At 41.7% G+C, this 20501-nt stretch overlaps 1 protein-coding gene across 1 annotated transcript in view; it reads left to right on the top strand.

The window, feature by feature from the left end:
* The window catches only part of LOC122804326 (protein only RNase P catalytic subunit), a 1488843-nt gene that overhangs the window by 537227 nt on the left and 931115 nt on the right, over positions 1–20501 (top strand). The gene's annotated exons all lie outside the window — the stretch shown is intronic.

Here is a 20501-nt window from a genome sequence, read left to right on the forward strand (position 1 = left end):
GAAGGCTGTGTGGGGTTCCTGAGTTTGAGAGGGTGGCCTGTAACATGCTACAAGCTGTAGAGCAGTTTTGCCTATGGTTAATTGCACCTGAATGATCTCTGATGCTTCGTGAGTTGCCACCAGCCTGGAGGTGTGGGTATCCTTGATGAATATGAATACACCCCCTCCTTTTGTGGTACGGTCCGGGTTTTGGGGCCGGAACACATGATATGAGGTAAAACCTGATAGTGCAGGGGTGCTCTCAGGAGCCTTGAACCAGGTTTCAGTCACAGCACAGACATCGATGTTCTCCATACTGAGGAGGGCTTCGAGGGTGTGCATCTTGAGATTTAGACTTCTGGCATTGAGCAGCATTACCCTTAGTTTTTTTCCATTTTTTTCCATTATTGTTTTCATTTCTTCTAGCATGTCAAAGGGCGGTGGGTTTAGAATTTGAGCCTTGTCTAAAAAAGGCACAATGGGGGTGGCAAGAGCCTTTGCCAATATCTGGAAACCCAGGGGTGACAGGTGCAAGCCGTCCCTTGCGAAGCAGCGTGGCTTGTCAAGCATGTCATTCCAGGCAGACAGACATTGGATCCCCTTAGAATGACACCAGAAATTAAGCCAATTATTAAAACTGATAATTTTGTCTCTGTATTGTGGCATCATTCGTGGTGAAGGTAGGATACTGCTCAGGGTCAGGGTCATACCAGCCTGGGCTACTTAATCTGAGAGCTCCTTTATGTCTCTTTTCATGTAGTCCAGGGAGGTACGTCTCAGGTCATTCACACCGGCATGGACAATGACTGAGTCATACTTGTACTTGCTGTGGAGTGACCTGAGTGCTTGTGTTATGTGGCGGATTCTAGCGCCCGACAGGCAGCTTACTGTGACCCTCTCCTTGTTCAGTCTGGTGAGTGGGACGTCAGTGTGTCTGACTATGGAGTCACCTATGACAAGTGTGTCTGGCATTGTGTTTGGCCTTAAGGGCTGTGACTGATTTGCACACTGACTTTGTGATCTATGTGTTGCTTGTGTTATGTCATGAGGTGGCAGTTGTTTGGGTGTCTGCTTTGGAGGCCTCTGCTGTTTTGGTAGATTTTTGATCAGTGCCTCCGAGTATGTCTTTGTGTGTTTATGTGTTTGATTTGTAGTTGTGATAGTTCTATGTGAGACTGGGTTTATGGTGTGTGTGGTTACCTTCTCCTCCTGTCTGGTTTTGCCAGTCCTGAGTTGAGAGAGCTCAGCCTCCAGTTTGGCTATATAGTTGCATCTCTTGCATGTATTTGTGTTATGTGGGAGGAGGAGAGGGTTGTCTGTGTACATGAGGCAATTGTAACATTGCCTCAATATTCCCAGATTCACCAGCTGAGCAGGAGATGACGCTAGCAACTGACCCTTTGACATGCTAGAAGAAATGAAAAAGTTTGCTGTGTAACTGAGTCAGAAAGGACCTATAGGGAAGTGGGTACTCAAGGGGGTTGGGTACTCAAGGGGGTTTTAAGCTAGTGAAGTACTTTGTATAATATAGAAGTGCTTTACCTGACTAAAAAATGCTTTAGGAACAAGTGCTGAGCTTTACAGATAGAGAATAGACTGTTTAGATTACAAGTAGAGCAGTTCTAAGGGAAAAAATGAAGAGTAGACTTTACGGAGCCAGAAATGTAGACTACATGTAGACTTAGTGTAATCTTTTTGAGTAACTAAAAAGCAAAAAATGTTATAAGAATATTCTTGAATACATATCCTGTACACTTGGTGTAGGCTTTATTGAATCTGGCCCATTGTCTTTTTTCCTTATATCAATGTTGGAGCCCCTCTAGTAATCAGTATTATTACTTCCCTTTTCCTTTGTCCCTGATGTTCTGCTGAATATCCATCCTAAATTCCTTTCTTTGTCAAAGTACCATACTCATGTCTTTCCAAATATGTCTCCTGCACATTGCTATTTGCACTCTGCATTTGTTAATATTAATATAATTCAATACCCTTTCCTTTTTGCCTATACCTGTAAGGCCCTTTACATTCCAAGATATTTTGGATAGAGTGGCCATTATGATAAAAAGCCATTGTTATCACTTATTATACATGACAGTTTTCTGGATGCATATTTCCAACTTTGGCTGTATTGCACACACTAATGCTTGGTAGGCGAATCTTTTGTAAAGTTGTTTTTTATCTCCATTTGAACATATGTTATATTTCTCAAGGTTTTTCAGACTCTGCTCATTTTTGATTGTATTCTGTTGGTAAATCTCAGTTTCACCGGAGATTGTGAGATTCAATATCGGAATTTTTTGATTTTGGAGAGGCGCCTTTTTACTCAAACATCTACCACAGCAAACACCTAACATGTTTTTTGAGAGGTGGGAGAACATGTAAATTATTCCACACAGTGATCAGAGGTCAGGATTGAACCACAGATCCTGGATCTTTGAGATGAAGATCTTATCCATTATGCCACTGTGTTTCCTCATAGTCCATTCATAAGGGATAATGGCAACATTCTGTTCACTTGTCCAGGGGGGGCATCAAGAGTGAATAGGACTGTGCCATTCATAAGGGATTACAGCAGCAATTTGCTCATCAGTCCAGTGGGCTTCAAAGATGGATGGAGAACTGGATAGATAGGAGTGTGCAATTCATAAAGGATATCAGCAATGATCAGATCACAAAACAGTGTAAGAAACTTCTCTGTGTGGAAGATTTTCAGTCCATATATTTCTAGTTAATCACTGTATATTAATCAGATCAGACAATAGTATTAGAAGTAGTGAACTTAAACTCGTCTTAAGTCAAAACAAAACAAAAAATAATAGAAAATATATAATTGTACAGCATTACTAAGTATTCAAAAGTAATCCAAGCAAGGCAGGCAGTCTGTTTTCAGTCAAAAATCCTTTATTAAGTACACAGACAAGCGATCCAAGTAAAACAAAAATAGAGTAATAATTTCCTCACAAGCTTTCTAAATATATATATACTTTTTATCAGGCATGGGAGTGGTTTATTGTGCTGTAAAACAAAGTGTTATTGGTACACATGTTAAATTCACATCCCTTCCCCCATCAGTGTGACATTCGAGCTGGCCCTGCCCTACTTAGTAGCTGTCATAGTAATATATAACCCTTATGTCCTTTAAAATTTATAATGATGTGGTACCTCTTATTTAACCAGATTATTAATTAGATTATTAAGTCTGTGATTTTATCCAAGACAATATACTACATGGCTGGAAATATATCAACCTTAGTACATTTGGCAATCAAAAAATATATATTAATATACATTTTGCATGTAAAAATCTATTTCTATTTTCATAACCTGTTAACAAAGATCGCTTTTGTCCTTCTAGACTTCTTCAGGTCTGTGTACAAGAACCCTAAAAACAATCTATAAAAATATATATAATTGTATAATTAGTTAGTATTGTTATTACACATCATTTTGAATAAAGTGGAAAAAATAACAAGAAAAAATGTATGTATGATGATGGAAACAAAATATACACTTAAATTTCAACTGATTTAAAATGGTATTTAAAACCAATTTGTAGAATAAGATAAAATAAAATACAATTAGTCATGTAAACAATGTGGCAATTTTCTATGTTCCAGTGCACTTTTAATTGAACAGTAGTAGTTTAGTCCAGGCTTCGTAAAAGAGTTCAGTTTTAATTGCCACATGAGTTCATGTTTCTTCAGAATATTCGGGATTTCTCCTTCAAGATCACCCATGTCTATGTGATCCAGGATCTGGACTTTAAAACCTGTGTGTCTTTTATGAAGAGAAAGGTGTTTGGCTAGTGCATTATCTTTACATCCAGAACAGATTTCTGACAAATGACATGAAATCCTACGCTTGAGTTTATTTACAATCTTGCCCACATAGAATGCATCACATCCATTGCACTGTGCCCTGTAAATTACTTTTGTAGTGTTACAGTCACCCCCTGCACTGGTTTTAATGATCTTCTTTAAATAAGGGCAATAAAAACTATCATCTTGCTGTATAAATATACAAAATGTACAATTAGTTTCACATCTTTTAGTGCTTTTCTCATGTGGTCTAGGTTTAAATTCAACAAAACTTCTAATGTTCCTGGCCTTCCTATAAACAAATGATGGGGCTTCACTTAAGATGTTAATCAGAAAAGGGTTTCCTGTGACAATGTCCCAGTTTTCTTCAATAATATTTTTGATTCTGTGATAATCCAAAATGTATGTCAGGATGCAGCTATTTTTGCATTTGTTATTCTCTGTGGAATTACTTAACATTTTTCTACTGGGGAGGTTGAGTGAAGGTGCTTCAGTCCTTTTCAGTTCTATAATGGGTTCCAGGATGTCTTTTAACATCTGACTTTCATAGCCTCTCACTAGAAAATCATTCTCTAAGTTGTTCAGGTTTAAAGGATTTTTGACTGGAAACAGACTGCCTGCCTTTCTTGGATTACTTTTGAATACTTAGTAATGCTGTACAATTATATATTTTCTATTATTATTTTTTGTTTTGTTTTGACTTGACGAGTTTAAGTTTGCTACTTCTACTACTATTGTCTGATCTGGTTAATATACAGTGATTAACTAGAAATATATGGACTGAAAATCTTGCACACAGAGAAGTTTCTTACACTGTTTTGTTTTTGGACCCACTACACTTTAGTGGGTTGTTTTGAGACTTTGGGGATACCACGGAGATTACTTGCTTTTTCAATGATCAGATCACCAGTTAAAACATATTAATGCTACGTGGAAATATTTCAGGATGCTTCTAAATGAAGCAAATCCTACAGAAGTTGTACTGCCACAGATACCATGCAATTAAAGAGGAAGAAGAACCCACTCTGGAAGAGGTACAAAGTGCACTAAACAAAATGAAATCGGGAAACACAGCAGGCTTAGATGAATCCACAGCAGACTTAGATGAAACCACAGCAGATATGCTCAAGATGGGTACATTATGGGAGAAATGGCTTCTGAGATGCTCTTTGTTGTATTGTGATAGAGAGTGAGTTGTATTCCATATAAATGGAGAGTAAGCATTATTGTGCCAGTGTGCAAGGGCAAAAATACCCATATCTGCTGGTGGTACAGAATGTATTAAACTTCTATTAGACTTCATGAAAGTGTTGGGGAAGGTGATTGATAAATGGATATGGAGAATGGGAGGATGTAAGATAGCTGAGCAGTTTGATCAATTGTGCTGCACTCCAATCTGAATCCAAATGTTTACAGTGAATCAGATAGTGGAGAAGAAGTTGAGAATGAGGAAAGAGTCCAGCTGGCATTCCTACATATGGAGAAACCATATAGAGTCCCAAGACAGCTAATCTGTGCAGTCTTGCAGTGGTTCAAAGTCCTGGAAACAATGGCACTGTTAGTGCAGGCTGTGTACAAGAATCCAGTAATATAAGTATGATTAGTGTTTGGACTCAAAGATGGCTTCCTAGTGGGACTGGTTATGCAACAAGGTTCAACTCTAAGTCAGTTCCTGTTCACAATATTGAGAGACTTCATCAGCAAATAGGTTGGTAAGAGCAGATGAGCAAAGTTGCTGTATGAAGATCAAGTGACACTATGCACAGACACTGAACAAGAACAAACAATAGGAGACCAGAATGTAAAACTGAAGTTATATGGAATGAAACTAAGTTCAGAAAAGACAGCAATCATGGCAGCAAATGAGGGAGATAAAAGCAGCTGAAAATTAAAATGGAAGGTAAGTAATGGAAAAGGTTCAGAGGTGCTGCAGCCATTTGTTACAAATGATGGGGTAGGTAGTGTGCAACAGAAAAATGCAAAAAAAAAAAAAAAAAATAGCTGAAACAAGTTGTAAAGAACACTGGTTTGACCAGTACTTCTAATGGTATAAATGTGGAGAGTGAAGGCAGAGCAGCTTAGGAAACTTGAGGGGATGAAGATAAGTGCCTGAGATGGGTAGTAGGATGCACACTCTGGGGCAGGGGAAGAAATGAGGAGGTCAGAGTTGAAGCCTTTGTAGCCCCAGTTGCAGAGACTATAGAGATGTGTGATTTGGTCTCCTGTGCAGGAAAGCAGAACACAGTTTGGTAAAGTAGATCTGGGATAGACAGACAAAAGGCAGGATGGAGGGAGTAGATGAGAACATCCAGCCAAGAGATGAGTGATAGAAGATTTGTGACAGTTGGGCTTGACTGTAAAAGGCAAGATAGTGGCACTGAATCTAGAGCGGTGGTGACAATTGACATGACATCCCATCCCCATGTAAAATGTGGAAAAAGGACCAAAATAATGATGGTCTGATACAAGTTGGAACTGTGAGGTTAGAGTCAGAGACCATTTCTTTGGAATGATGTAAATGGACTGAAGGCTGTGTAAGTGGTTGTAAAATGCACCTTGCATGGCAAAAGTCTTAAAAGCAAATACTGAGGCATTGTACACAATAGAAGTATCATAAACCGGTATTAAACAACCTCACTTCATACAAGTAAACCCTACTAGGTGAGAAGAAGGGGATGTGTAATGTAATTTTTCAGGTGTCTGTAAGAAGGAATGAAAGCTATTATCCCCACAAAAAGCTTCAGTGAAGGGGAGAGGGTGGCAGGCTGAGATTTTGTGAGGAGATAAATTATAGGGAAATGGCACAAGTGAAAGGGCACAGAAAAAGCTGCAGATCATGCTGTCAGTAATGGCAATTTGTTGACTGGTGTCTATACTCTGTATTCTTCCAGGAAGGTAAAATGTTTGACCAAAAACAGGTGTTTTTGTTTTGGGAAGAAGTAAGATTATCTTTATAAATTTAAGCTTGGTTGTGTCTCATTGACTTCTAATATGTGTCTTGAATATCTGCTGGATTTAGAAAGTCCTTTGGTAGAGTGACATTACAACAACTACATAGGATAGTGGTTGCAGCACTGCTCGGATTGGTTATATAGACCGCATGCTGTTAACTAAACATGCCAGTTCCACATTTGCAATGAATTGCAGAAGATGTATAGGACATTAAAACTGGTCTTCATCAGTTTTCTGGTTATTCTGCAACTACTGCTTTCTTCATAAAGACTGTTGAATCTCAGATTTGGGCTGGTATTTGGATTTACTGTGATCCTGTTATAGTGATTTTTTTTAACTGCTTACTTGCTTGTGCCATCCAAGAGGTCCTGATTATTTATTATAGTCAATACTGGTAACTAAGGAATGAATAGGTGTAGTGGTTGGGATAGTAATGTAAATGTGTCTACCATGCAATCATTTCATACAGGTTGGTGGTGAAGGTAAAGTTTGACTGGTGGCCCCTCATTGAAGAATTCCCTGATAGGTACACTGCAGCAAAATAGAATGCAAGGACTGATGGCATGAGGATCCAGGTAAGCTGGAGAGTGTTCACCTCTTTTTCGCCATCATTCCCTTTGTGAAGGTTATCCATGATGCAAGAGAACTGAGAATCCAAAGTGAGGAGGAGCTGCACGGGATACTTGGGAAGGGTAAAGGGCTGCCTTAATAGAAGGGGTTGAGAAGAAGCCCTGAAAGGAAAAATTAGGTGTAGGATTGCTGTGGGCATACAAACACACAATATAAAAACAAAGTAAATATTAAGCAGCAAAGTATGAGCTAGCCTTCAGGGTGTAAAAGTGTACCCATAATAAGTAACATATTCTCTCTAACCATATACAAATATTTAATGTGCGAGAATGTTTAGTAAAATAATGGAATTATTAACTTATAAAGGGGTAGTAACGGCTTCATGGGGCAGCCTTCCTGAGGAAGCAGGAGGCAGTGGGTTCACAAAAACTAAGGGCGTTCAGGAATTAATGGGGCAAATATAAGGACTTTCTGTGGCATCAAAAGACAGAGTAGTCTGATTAAAGGACCACTACGGGCAAATGATGAAGAAAACATATATTTTTTATCTTGCCATAATTTACTACACCTCCCAAAGCTGCCTTCAGCAAAATAAGAACTCATTCCTAATTTTATTTTGTTTTTACTCTTGTCTGCCCTCATGGGGGCAGACATGGTGATTCCTTTGGAAAGCTAAATCTGTCCTATAATGCAGACTGTGAGGACAAATAGCCCTACCATTTGTTGTCAGACTAGACTTCCATTCACTTACAATTGAACTCCTGAAAAAAACTGCCAAGTTTGAGAGTCTGCAGCTCATGTGTCATTGACTGGTATGTGCTGAGTTTTACAAATGTTGTTCCTACTGATGTACTACACATTCACTGAAAGAAACTTGCAAAAGTGTCAACAAATTACTGAGATAAGACTTTTCACAAGGAGCAGTATTGCAAGTTTCAGTTCCTGGCCAGGTTACTCCTCCCATCTCCCCTCCTTCAGTGGGCTACAGTCTCACATTTCCAGCTTTGCTAGATTCAACTATTTAGTCAGCTTTGCATGACAATAGAAATAAAAAAAATAGCCTGGTGTGCCAGTAAAACTGTTCCCTTGTATGTCTCTTCACTTCTGAATAGCAATTCCCAAGAGTAAAAAAAAAAAAAAAGCAAACTCATCAGTCCAGAGTTTAGGCTAGTCTATCCATTTTTTAAAATGTGCACAGTAAAATATTCAACTTGTAATGCATTTTGGCTGCTGACATGGTTATCTTTACATAGTTATTCTCTTATAGTATAACCTGAACTTATGGTATTTAATGATAAATTTTACAACAATTCTCAGATGTCCTTCAAGAATGCAACTGCAGTCATAACATGTGGGTTGCCCTGCCTCAGGCAGCCCTCGGTCGGCCGGATTCCAAAGTCTGGGTCCGACGTCGGCTGATGTCGCATTTCTCTCCGACGTCAGAGCGGCTGGAGTACATAAGCATCAGCCGACGCCATTTTCTTCAGTCTTTCTTGCCGTGCGGTGCCCGAAGCAGAAGCAGTTCGCAAGTGCCGGTCGGTCAGCTCCTGTATTCTACGATACCGAAGTCATCAAAAAAGCTAAGTACCCCGTTGGGGACCTTTTCTTGCCTCAGCCGATGTCAGAAATTACTGAAAAAGTTAACAGTTGTCTTTCTTGTGGTAAACAAATACCTCATAAGGATTTCCACTCTTACTGTCTCCCTTGCCTGGGCCCAGACCACGACGTCTCGGCCTGTGTAGCCTGTGCTCGCTTCAACAAGCGCACTCTCAGGCGCCGGGAGGAGTTCGCTGAAGATTTTTTTTGGCGATAATTTTGCTTACACCATGCCGTCGGATCTCCCGACATCGCAAACTCCCAAAAAGCGAAAAGACCGGGACCGACATCCTCGGCCCGCGTCTACTACTGACTCCACGCCAAAACCTAGCGCGAGTGCTCCGGTTCCCTCTAAGACGGTCTCTCCACCACTCCGAACCGAAGACACGCATTACCGACGACTCCGATTCCAGACATTACTCCGACACCAGTTATAGATTTTCCTCCGGATACCGAAACCGAGGAAATGCCCGAGACCATTGCTGTAGACAAGGTCACTCCTGCACGTGGAGCTGCCAGGCCCCCTATGGCCATGTCTTTTAAGGCCTACACTAGGGCTAAGGCAGCCAGCAAAACAAAGCATATTACTTCTAAATCCTTACCTCAGCCGACTCCAGAGACACAAATTATGTCCATGGCTGCTGATTTAATTTCCATGATTAGAGGTTCACAGGCCCATCCTGAGAGAGGATCCCAGCCCCCTCCTGATAAAAGGCCCCGGGTTGAACCCTCTGACCCTACTCCTTCGGATGAAGATTCTGAGGGCTCTGTCCACTCTGATAGCCAGGAAGAGCTCTTTGAGACCTATGAGGACTCGGATGCAGAAGATTCCATCCCCTCGGCCTCCCCTCCTGAGGATATTTCTTTTGGGGAAGTTTTGCACACCATGAGGGAACATTTCAAGTGGCAAGGTCAGGAATATTCTGTTTCTAGGAAACGCCTTAGGACTTTCCTTAAGAAGCCTCAGCACAGGCCCTTAGCTATTCCGCCTGTACTTGATGTTCTGGATGATTTGTATTCTGACTCTAGTGCTACCCCTGATTCTCTTCCTCCTGCTCCAGCCAAGCCAGACAGGTATTACAGGGTCCCAGAAACTCATTCCCATTTATTCAGGGCCCATGCTGCTGATTTGGAAACTATTTCACAGGGGCCTAAAGGAGTTTCAGCCTCCACCTCAAAAAATCCTTTGCCCTCCAACAGGGAAGCTAGGTCATTAGAGAGATGGGGCAAAATGGTTTACACATCCACTACCTTATCTATGAGAGCTTTAAATTGCCTTTTTCATGTTACAATATCAGGATTATCTGTTAGAAGATTTACAAAAAAACATTAGCTACTCCTGATCCTTTAGACAGGAAGACTTTGCAGGAAGCTGTACATAACACTCAGCAAGTAAGCAATCACTTCCTGCAGTGTGGATATGATGCACTGGAAGCTTCATGTAGGGCAGCTATGACAGGGGCAGTCATTCGTAGACATGCTTGGTTAAAAGATCAACCTCTACCAGATCATGTAAAAGCAAAACTTCTGGATGCACCTTTGGAAAAGAACAAGCTTTTTGGTGCAAATGCTAAGGATGTGTTAAAGACCATCAAAGAAAAAGCAAAATCAGTTCAGACAGTGAAAGATTTCCTCCAGGTTCAACCCCCCAGATTCAGTAGGAATTGGCCTTCAAAAAACTGGTCCTTTCCTAATCCAGAAAAGTTTCAAAGGGGTAAGAACAGGCGTGGCGAGGAAGAGGCCAATACAGAGGCCCTTACAGGGGACGACAATGGCAGCCAGGAAACCAAAGAAGTGACGCAGGGATTTCACCTGCCCCACAACCACAATCTCAATGACTTTCCTCTACTACCGCCTACCAGGGAACAACTAGAAGCTCCCTTGGGCGGGAAATTATCTCTGTTTGCAGAAAACTGGCACAGACTGACAAAGGACAAATGGATTTTGGACGTTATAGACCGAGGGTATAGGTTTCATTTTCATACCTTACCAAGAAAACAAGGCATGCCAAACCTACCACAAAATCAAAGGGCAGAGGCTATCAAACAAATCACTCTGCTGACTCGGATGAAAGCAATAGAAAGAGTTCCACAACAAGAACAAGACCAGGGGTTTTACTCAAGACTGTTCCTTGTTCCAAGAAAAGAATCTCAATGGAGACCAATACTGGACTTGTCCGCATTAAACACCTTTCTCATAGTACCAAAGTTCAAAATGCTGACTCTACAGCAACTCCTTCCCATGCTGGGCAAGGGGTCGTGGCTGATTACTCTGGACCTCAAGGAGGCATACCTGCATGTCCCTATCAGACACAGCTGCAGAAGATACCTCAGATTTCTTGCAGGGCCAGAGCATTATCAATTCTCAGCATTGCCATTTGGCTTATCTACTGCCCAGAGTATTCACAAAATGCCTGGCTTCAGTAATTGCTCATTGCAGGCTCCAGGGTATACAAATTTACCCGTACCTGGACGACTGCCTCATACAAGCGGACGACAAATTGATGTTGACAAAAAACCTGGATTATGTCATACGATTACTTCAAGCTCTGGGATACACAGTCAACTTCCAAAAGTCAAGACTGCAGCCATCCCAGCAAATAATCTTCTTAGGAGCCAAACTAGACACAGCCTCTCAGATGGCTTACCTGACAGAAGACAAGCAAGAGAAGTTAACTCATTATTTCAAAGGTTTAGCAAAACTCACCCAGATGACTGCAAGGAGATTCCTACAGGCCCTGGATTACATGGCATCCTGCATTCTCCTGGTTCCATTAGCAAGACTACACATGTGAAAGCTTCAATGGTACCTAAAAAGCATTTGGTCTCAACACAGCAACAACTTGGAGACAATCATACCTCTCATTCCATGCCTACAAAAGGAATTCCTATGGTGGGCCTCGGTGAGCCAGGCAAACACAGGTATGTCATTCAAAAAACCACAGATAACACAAACCATGACTACAGACGCCTCAGACCTTGGATGGGGGGCGCACATGGAAGGCAGGTGTATACAAGGACAATGGTCTCCAAAGGAAACACATCTGCATATAAACCAAAAGGAAATGCTGGCAGTAATGCATGCCATCGAGGCCTTCCAACACCAACTCCAGCAAGGCCATTTACTGATACGGACAGACAACACCACTGTGATGTGGTACATAAACAAGCAAGGGGGCACCCACTCTTACCCCCTTTGCAGACTGACAATGCAGCTTTGGGAGAAATCACTGAGCCTAAACATCCAGTTACAATCCCAGTTTGTTCCAGGAAAAGACAATATGTTGGCGGACAGCCTAAGCAGGAATTTCACAGATCCACACGAGTGGAGGTTACATCCGAAGGCCTTCAGACAACTCACTTCGACATGGGGCAAGCCAGAAGTGGACCTATTTGCCTCTCATCTCAACCATCTTCTACAAAAATTCTGCACAAGGACATACCATCCAAAAGCTTGGAAAATAGATGCCCTCTCATTCAACTGGAACTCCCTAGCAATCTATGCATTCCCACCTCTGCCACTGATGACCTCAGTATTACTAAAGATCAAAGCAGAGAAACCCAAGGGAATCATAATAGCTCCGGACTGGCCAAGACAACACTGGTACCCACTACTACGAGCATATGTCACACCAGGAGGTGGGCCCTTCCACAGTGGCCTCTACTTTTGACTCAACACAATTTTGAAACACTGCATCCAAATCTTCAGACACTGCAGCTAACAGCCTGGGAGAGCCCATAAATAAATTCAGCTTATCTCTCTCCAAGGAAGTTCAGCGGATACTAACAGAGGCTCGAAGACCATCCACCAGAAAGGTTTATTTAGCAAAGTGGAAAAGATTCAGCAATTGGAATACCAGCAAGGGACATGATGCATCATTGTTGAACATCCCACTCATCTTGGAATATTTGGCAGATATGTTAAAGAACGGCCTCTCATATTCTTCCATAAAGATACATGCATCTGCTATTTCAGCTAGATACAACACTGATCCTCCTGTTTTTTCTCACCCTTTACTAAGGCAATTCCTCAGGGGAATCAAGAACATTAAGCCACCAAGGAAGGCCCCAGTGCCAGCCTGGGACCTCAATTTTGTCCTAGAAAAACTGACTCTACATCCATTTGAGCCAGCAGCTTCAGTTGACTTGCAATTTCTCTCATGGAAGACAGCTTTCCTGTTGGCAATTACTTCAGCAAGAAGGGTTTCGGAGTTACAGGCCCTAATGGCAATACCACCCTTTATTATTTTTCACAGAGACAGGGTTTCATTAAGGACCAACCCTAGTTTTATGCCAAAGGTGGTGTCTAGGGTTTCTTTAAATCAAGCCATTCATTTGCCTGCCTTCTTCCCCAATCCTGAGAATAAGGGGGAAAGACTGTTGCATACCTTAGACATTCACAGACAACTTCGATACTACCTGGACAGAACCAAGGCCAGTAGGAAGTCTGAACAACGTTTTGTAGCTTACGCCCCTGCAGTTCAAGGAAAAGCAATTTCAAAACAGACTATTTCTAAATGGATTGGACATTGCATCAGATTCTGTCATTCCTTTCATGGAAAGGCTATTCCAGCCAATGTCAGACCACATTCCACTAGAGCTACAGCCACCTCTACAGCATTCTTAAGAGGGGTGTCTACCAAGGACATTCTAGAAGCTGCTACATGGAGCTCCGTGCATACATTCTCCAAACACTACAATCTCCCTCTATACTCCAGATCCAGAGCAGGCTTTGCTTCGGCAGTCCTGCAGGGTTTGATTGCCACACCATCTTTTTCCTAGAGCATTCCTCCCCCAGCTAAGCTATGGTATTCTACCCACATGTTATGACTGCAGTTGCATTCTTGAAGGACATAGTACAGTTTTGTACCTACCATAAATGTAGATGTCCGATAGACATGCAACTGCAGTCGGATTTTCCCTCCCTCCATACCCCTCTATGCCTAGGGTCCACTCCTATCCCTGTTTCTCTTAGCTGGGGATATCTGTTATGGTGTATTTGTTTTATTGCTCATTTATTTGTTTGGAATCCTGTTTTTGTCTTCCAATTTGATTACAGCCTTCCTTGGAGGGCACCTGGCATCTGGGGCAAGAAACACTGAAGAAAATGGCGTCGGCTGATGCTTATGTACTCCAGCCGCTCTGATGTCGGAGAGAAATGCGACATCAGCCGATGTCGGACCCAGACTTTGGAATCCGGCCGACCGAGGGCTGCCTGAGGCAGGACAACCCACATGTTATGACTGCAGTTGCATGTCTATCGGACATCTACATTTATGGTAGGTACAAAACTGTACTTTTCTTAACAATGACCTCCCAAGCCTCTGATGTAACCTAGTACTTTCTTACTATTGCTTTATGTAGTTTGTCTTAGTTGTATATTTGTAGTGTGTTTCTCATCCTCTCAGCAAACTGGGGAAGCATATACTTGTATAGAAAGAGTACCAGCAGCTGTAGCAGTGATACCACACTCCAAAACAATGCACTCAAAGATAGTACTGACAAACACAAGGGAATGTATATGTCTGAATCAAGCAGTGATGAAATTGCTAGGGACTTCAATGAGCAAAATTTTACTCTTAATTTCTCCATTTCATAGTGCATAACATTCGCACCACACTTACAAAGGCACATCTCCACCTTCCACAAACACAGCAACCCACACCCACACAACTGCTACGGTATCTCCCTTCAGTTATTGCAAGCCAAGAACAACACTTTTTAATAAGGATACCTACCAGACAAGTCTGCATAGCACACTTGGTCTACCTGCCTCATCGCAGCTCCCCCCCCCCCCCAGCAACTGCAACATTGCCAGATAAAAACCACTGCTACGGTCCAGTTTCTCCCTACAGTTATTGCAAGCCAAGAATAACACTTTTTAATAAAGATACCTACCAGACAAGTCTGCATAGCACATCATCGCAGCTTGCCCCCCCCCCCCCCCAGCAACTGCAACATTGCCAGATAAAAAACACTGCTACGGTCCAGTTTCTCCCTACAGTTATTGCAAGCCAAGAACAACACTTTTTAATAAGGATACCTACCAGACAAGTCTGCATAGCACACTTTGTCTACCTGCATCATTCATCGCAGCTCGGGGCCCCCCCCAGCAACTGCAACATTGCCAGGTAAAACCACTACTACGGTCCGGTTTCTCCCTAGAGTTATTGCAAGCCAAGAATAACGCTTTTTAATAACGATACGTACCAGACAAGTTTGCATAGCACATCATCGCAGCATGGGTCTGTCCCCCCCCCCCAGCAACTGCAACATTGCCAGATAAAACCACTGCTGCAGTCTGGTTTCTCTCTACAGTTATTGCAAGCCAAGAATAACACTTTTTAATAAGGATACCTACCAGACAAGTCTGCATAGGTGGCTGGATATTTACAGTTCTTGTTATTAGCAGATGTGGTCCTTAACAGTTATGTTTTAAACATTGTGACTGGCTATGTACATTTCCTTTTGCAGCACATTTGTTACTTTTACTAATTATTTTTTAAACATTGTTTTGGCCGGCATGCGCACCTGCAAGGCCCCCCCAGGCAACTATAGCTTTGTCTATTGCCACTGGGTGTCATAATTTAACAATATACTTGCTGTATCTTGTCCCAAATAGATCTGCCTCCACACTGAATACTTGTAAAGTAAGGCAAGTACCATTTACTTGGTGTATTTTGTCCCCCAGATAGATTTACCTTCCTTTGTATTACTTGCACACCAAGGCCTTAAAGTAGTATTTCTGCAACTAACTGCTTACACTCCTAATTTCCTGCTTCGACCTCTTCCTTGCTTACACTTACATTACAGCTCCAAGGCTTCCACTTCTTATGCTGATTACTTTCCTTTGCAGTCTTCTGTGAGGGGGCGGGACAGATCTCTACCGGCTTTTTTTGGTTATACCTTCCCCCATTTTGTATCTCCCTCCTCTAACTTCCTCCTCCCCCATGCACATTAACTAGTCTATATTAGTGGGTCTCCTTGAGCGGCGCCCTTTTGAAAGTTATCTTTTGGCCTGCTTGTGGCGAGGAAGCTTCCCCATACCTTTTTCAGTGTGACTGCATCAGTATAAGTAAATTAAACTAGTACAATACAGCCAAACAGACACATTTAGTGTAAACAGAAACAAGTGGACTGATACATTGGTGTACAAAGAAAAGAAACAAGTAAGCCCATTGATATAATTGAAGTTAGTGTTAGCCCCGCTGCGCTCGGGCTCACTCCGCTCCCCTCCCTGCTTCCTATTCCTACCCACCCCCACTAGTGCTACATTTCAACTGAACTTAGCCACGCCCATCATGCTAACCACCAGTCACTGAATCTGCCCCACCCCTGTACCCATTTCCTTCTCTTCCACTATTCCATATCCTGTAAAGCACAGTCTTCCATCTAACTACCTTACAATCACAAACAACACCTCTCATCATCCACCACACCCACCCCATCCCAAGCAGATCTCTCACTTATGACCAAACCATGGCCAAACTACCCAAACCCACATACATACACCTCTTACTATTGTTCCTAGGTGTACCCACACTCCCACTGCTAACTTCTACCACCAACCACCAAAAACAACTTAATTTTATCCTTATACCAAGAAAAACGACTTCCACTGACATTATTACAACACACCCTTTTACTCAACTAGTCCCACATCACTATCAAACCTTCTTTATTCACCACTATGCACACAGGTCACGGCCATCACACTACCAATCTCAAACAACTATAAAGAACTTTAAGACCCTAAACAAACTACTCAAACTCTATTTTTAGCTCAGAACCTAACTCATTAGCTGCAGTGATATACACCCAAACCCAGGCCCAGAAAATCTAGGAGCCCCAACCCGAATGATACCCTACTCCACCGAGACAAATCCACACTCCTCATTTTAAATTTAAATAGGCTCTGATGAGATTTGACCCCTGGTTTACTAGACCAGTGCTCTAACCCCTGAGCTACAAAATGTTAAGTATACTAAACAAAGTCCACGACCTTCATGCACTACCCTCCTTTTATCAACCTGAGATAGTCATACTAACAGAGACTTGGCTTAAACCAGGCAACCACAACAATGAAATCACTCCACCAGGTTACAGTATAATTCGTAGTGATAGAATAGGTAAAAAAAAAGGAGGGGGTGTTGCTGTAGTGTATAAATCTCACATCATCCTTGAGAAAGTAGACAAAACAACCCTAGACCTCATAAAGTTGAACACACTCTAACAAAACTAAAACTTAATGATAATAAACGCATCAACATCATAGGGTGCTACATCCCTCCAGGCAACAATATCCCCATTACAGAAAAACTCCTAGAATGGATATCTAACTCCCTCCCCCAGGAAAGCATAGTATTAGGAGACCTTAATACTGACTGGCAAAACTGTTCCATTCATAAGCCACTCTCCCATATTAACCTACATGGCCTAACCCAGCTCATCACTTCCCCCCACAAGAACAGACAAGAGAACCAAACATCAATCCACTCTAGATTGTATACTCTTATCCCACCCATCACTGATATCCCTAGCAGGGTGTCTACCAGACCCCAAGTAGTTACCAAGTCATATTCTTACTCAGATCAAAATCACCACAACTGACCCAAATATCTACATGCCTAATTAGAAATAAAAAACACTTTAACTGCTTCAACTTTATAAATGACCTAAAAATGTGCAACTGGGCCCCCCTTAAAAACCTACCTCTTGATGGCGATGTACTATATTTCAATACTACCTTTTTAAACACCCTTAATCATCATGCCCCCTCCAAAACAACAAGAATTAAAACTAAATATGCCCCCTGGTTAGCCCCAGACACAAAATCCCTCCTCAAAAAAAGAAACAAGGCCTGGACCAACTACCTAAACAGTAAACCCCAATTGAACAAACAAATATATATTGAATTACATAAAGCCAAAAAACTCACCCAAACAGACAAAACATCTTGCTACCAAAAGTTACAGGATAAGCACAGGAACAACCCACAAAAATTCTGGGCAGCAATTAACTCTATTCTACAACCAGGTAAAACAACTATCCCAGCCTCAAAAATAGATGATAACCAAGAAGACATCCCCACACAATTTAATAAATACTTTATGGAAACCATCCAGACCCTTACAAACAACCAACCCTATGATAACATCCCCATCCCTGCAAATCCACCCCACACCCCCAACTAACAATTGCCTCAAGTTCAGCTTCCACCCAAAACCAACCAAATCCATTGAAAAACTACTCCGCAAGCTCAAACCAACATCTCTAGCTGCAGGTAAATTACCCGCTGAATACCTCCACCTGGCTGCAGAAGCCATATCATATCCTGTCTCCATCCTAATTAACAGGTCCATCTCCGAGTGCATAGTACCCAAGCTATGGAAAATATCACATATCATCCCTCTACATAAAGGGGGAACCTCCCTGGAACTCAGTAACTACCGCACTATAGCCATACTACCCCCTTTATCTAAAATTTTAGAGAGGGTAATACACAAGCAACTAATGAAATATCTCCTAGAAAATAATCTAAAAGCAACGCAACAACATGGCTTTAGACCCTTCCATAGCACCTCCACCACACTAAGAGAATTCACCAACATTGTCAGTACTCACAGAAACAATGGACTCCTTGTATCTGCCACCTTCCTTGACTTGTCCAAAGCATTTAATATGGTTAACCACTATAAACTCCTTCTTTCACTAGCACCTCTAAACCTTACCACCCCTGCCATCTCCTGGTTCAAAAACTACCTAGAGGGAAGGAAACAAGCTGTTATGTGGAAAAAAACAACTCTCCCCCTCCCTACCAGTCTCCCTAGGAGTACTCCAAGGCTCCATCCTGAAGTCAACTCTTCATTGGTCAGATCCAACCATAAGCTAATCACCCTAGATATCCACATCCCGACCTCACTCCTCATTAAGGAAACCACAGTAAAAATTTCTCCAATGCCAACTTCATGCTTCTTAAGACAGAAGTGGAGAACTTCATGACACCCATGGAGATGGACAATACAGTTATGACTGCTGAATCCTACACAAATGCACTCTACAGGCACTTATACGAGGTGTCTGGTAGACATCCTGCTAGGGATATCAGTGATGGGTGGGATACGAGTATCCAATCTAGAGTGGATTGATGTTTGGTTCTCTTGTCTGTTCTTGTGGGGAGAAGTGATGAGTTGGGTTAGGCCATGTAGGTTAATATGGGAGAGTGGCTTATGACTGGAACAGTTTTGCCAGTCAGTATTAAGGTCTCCTAATACTATGCTTTCCTGGGGGAGGGAGTTAGATATCCATTCTAGGAGTTTTTCTGTAATGGGGATATTGTTACATGGAGGGATGTAGCACCCTATGATGTTGATGCGTTTATTATCATTAAGTTTTAGTTTTGTTAGAGTGAGTTCAACTTTATGAGGTCTAGGTTTGTTATGTCTACTTTCTCAAGGATGATGAGAGATTTATACACTACAGCAACACCCCCCCCTTTTTTTTTTTTACCTATTCTATCACTACAAATTATATTGTAACCTGGTGGAGTGATTTCATTGTTGTGGTTGCCTGGTTTAAGCCAAGTCTCTGTTAGCATGACTATCTCAGGTTGATAAAATGAGAGTAGTGCATGAAGGTCGTGGACTTTTAGTATAACTAACATTTAAATTTAAAATGAGGAGTGTGGATTTGTCTCGGTGGAGTAGGGTATCATTCAGGTTGAGGGTTGGGGCTCCTAGATTTTCAGGGCCTGGGTTTGGGTGTATATCACCGCAGCTAATGAGTTAGGTTCTGAGGTAAAAATAGAGATTGAGTAGTTTGCTTAGGGTCTTAAAGTTCTTTATAGTTGTTTGAGACTGGTAGTGTGATGGCTGTGATCTGTGTGCATAGTGGTGAATAAAGAAGGTTTGGTAGTGATGTGGGACTAGTTGAGCAAAAGGGTGTGTTGTAGTTATGTCAGTGGAAGTAGTTTTTCTTGGTATATGAATAAAATTAAGTTGTTTTTGGTGGTTGGTGATAGAAGTTAGCAGTGGGAGTGTGGATACACCTAGGAGCAATAGTAACAGGTGTGTGTATGTATGTGGGTTTGGGTAGTTTAGGCATGGTTTGGTTGGGTTTGGCCAAATCAAAAAACAAAAAACAAAAAGCCAGCAAAACATGACCGAGTGAAAAACTGATAATTTATTGTAAAAAGGACAGCAAAATTGCACAGACCGGTTTCGGCTGGTACTCCATACACAACCTTCTTCAGTGTGAAATAAGCACAATCAGAGCTGTCATTTAAATACACTGCACACAAAAGTGATTGGTTAAAGCTAGAACTTGTCATTCAATCCAGGTGGGAAAAGACCACCTAACTTAATAATCCATTTTTTCTCTTTTGAATTTAATAGAGAGTGCCAACCAGTTTTGTTAGTTGTTTTACCACGGATAATGTCAATAATGGTAAAAAGAAAAGATGCTGTTGGGTGTTTATGTTGATGCTTAAATAAAGCATTATTTATTCTACCTTTTTTGATATTGCTAATATGCTCTGAAATTCTCAATCTGAGGGGCCTAGATGTTTGGCCAACATAGAAAGCCCCAC

Source organism: Protopterus annectens, chromosome 6.part0 (assembly GCF_019279795.1).
Source record: "Protopterus annectens isolate FY-2018-M chromosome 6.part0, PAN1.0, whole genome shotgun sequence".
Lineage (NCBI taxonomy): Eukaryota > Metazoa > Chordata > Ceratodontiformes > Protopteridae > Protopterus > Protopterus annectens.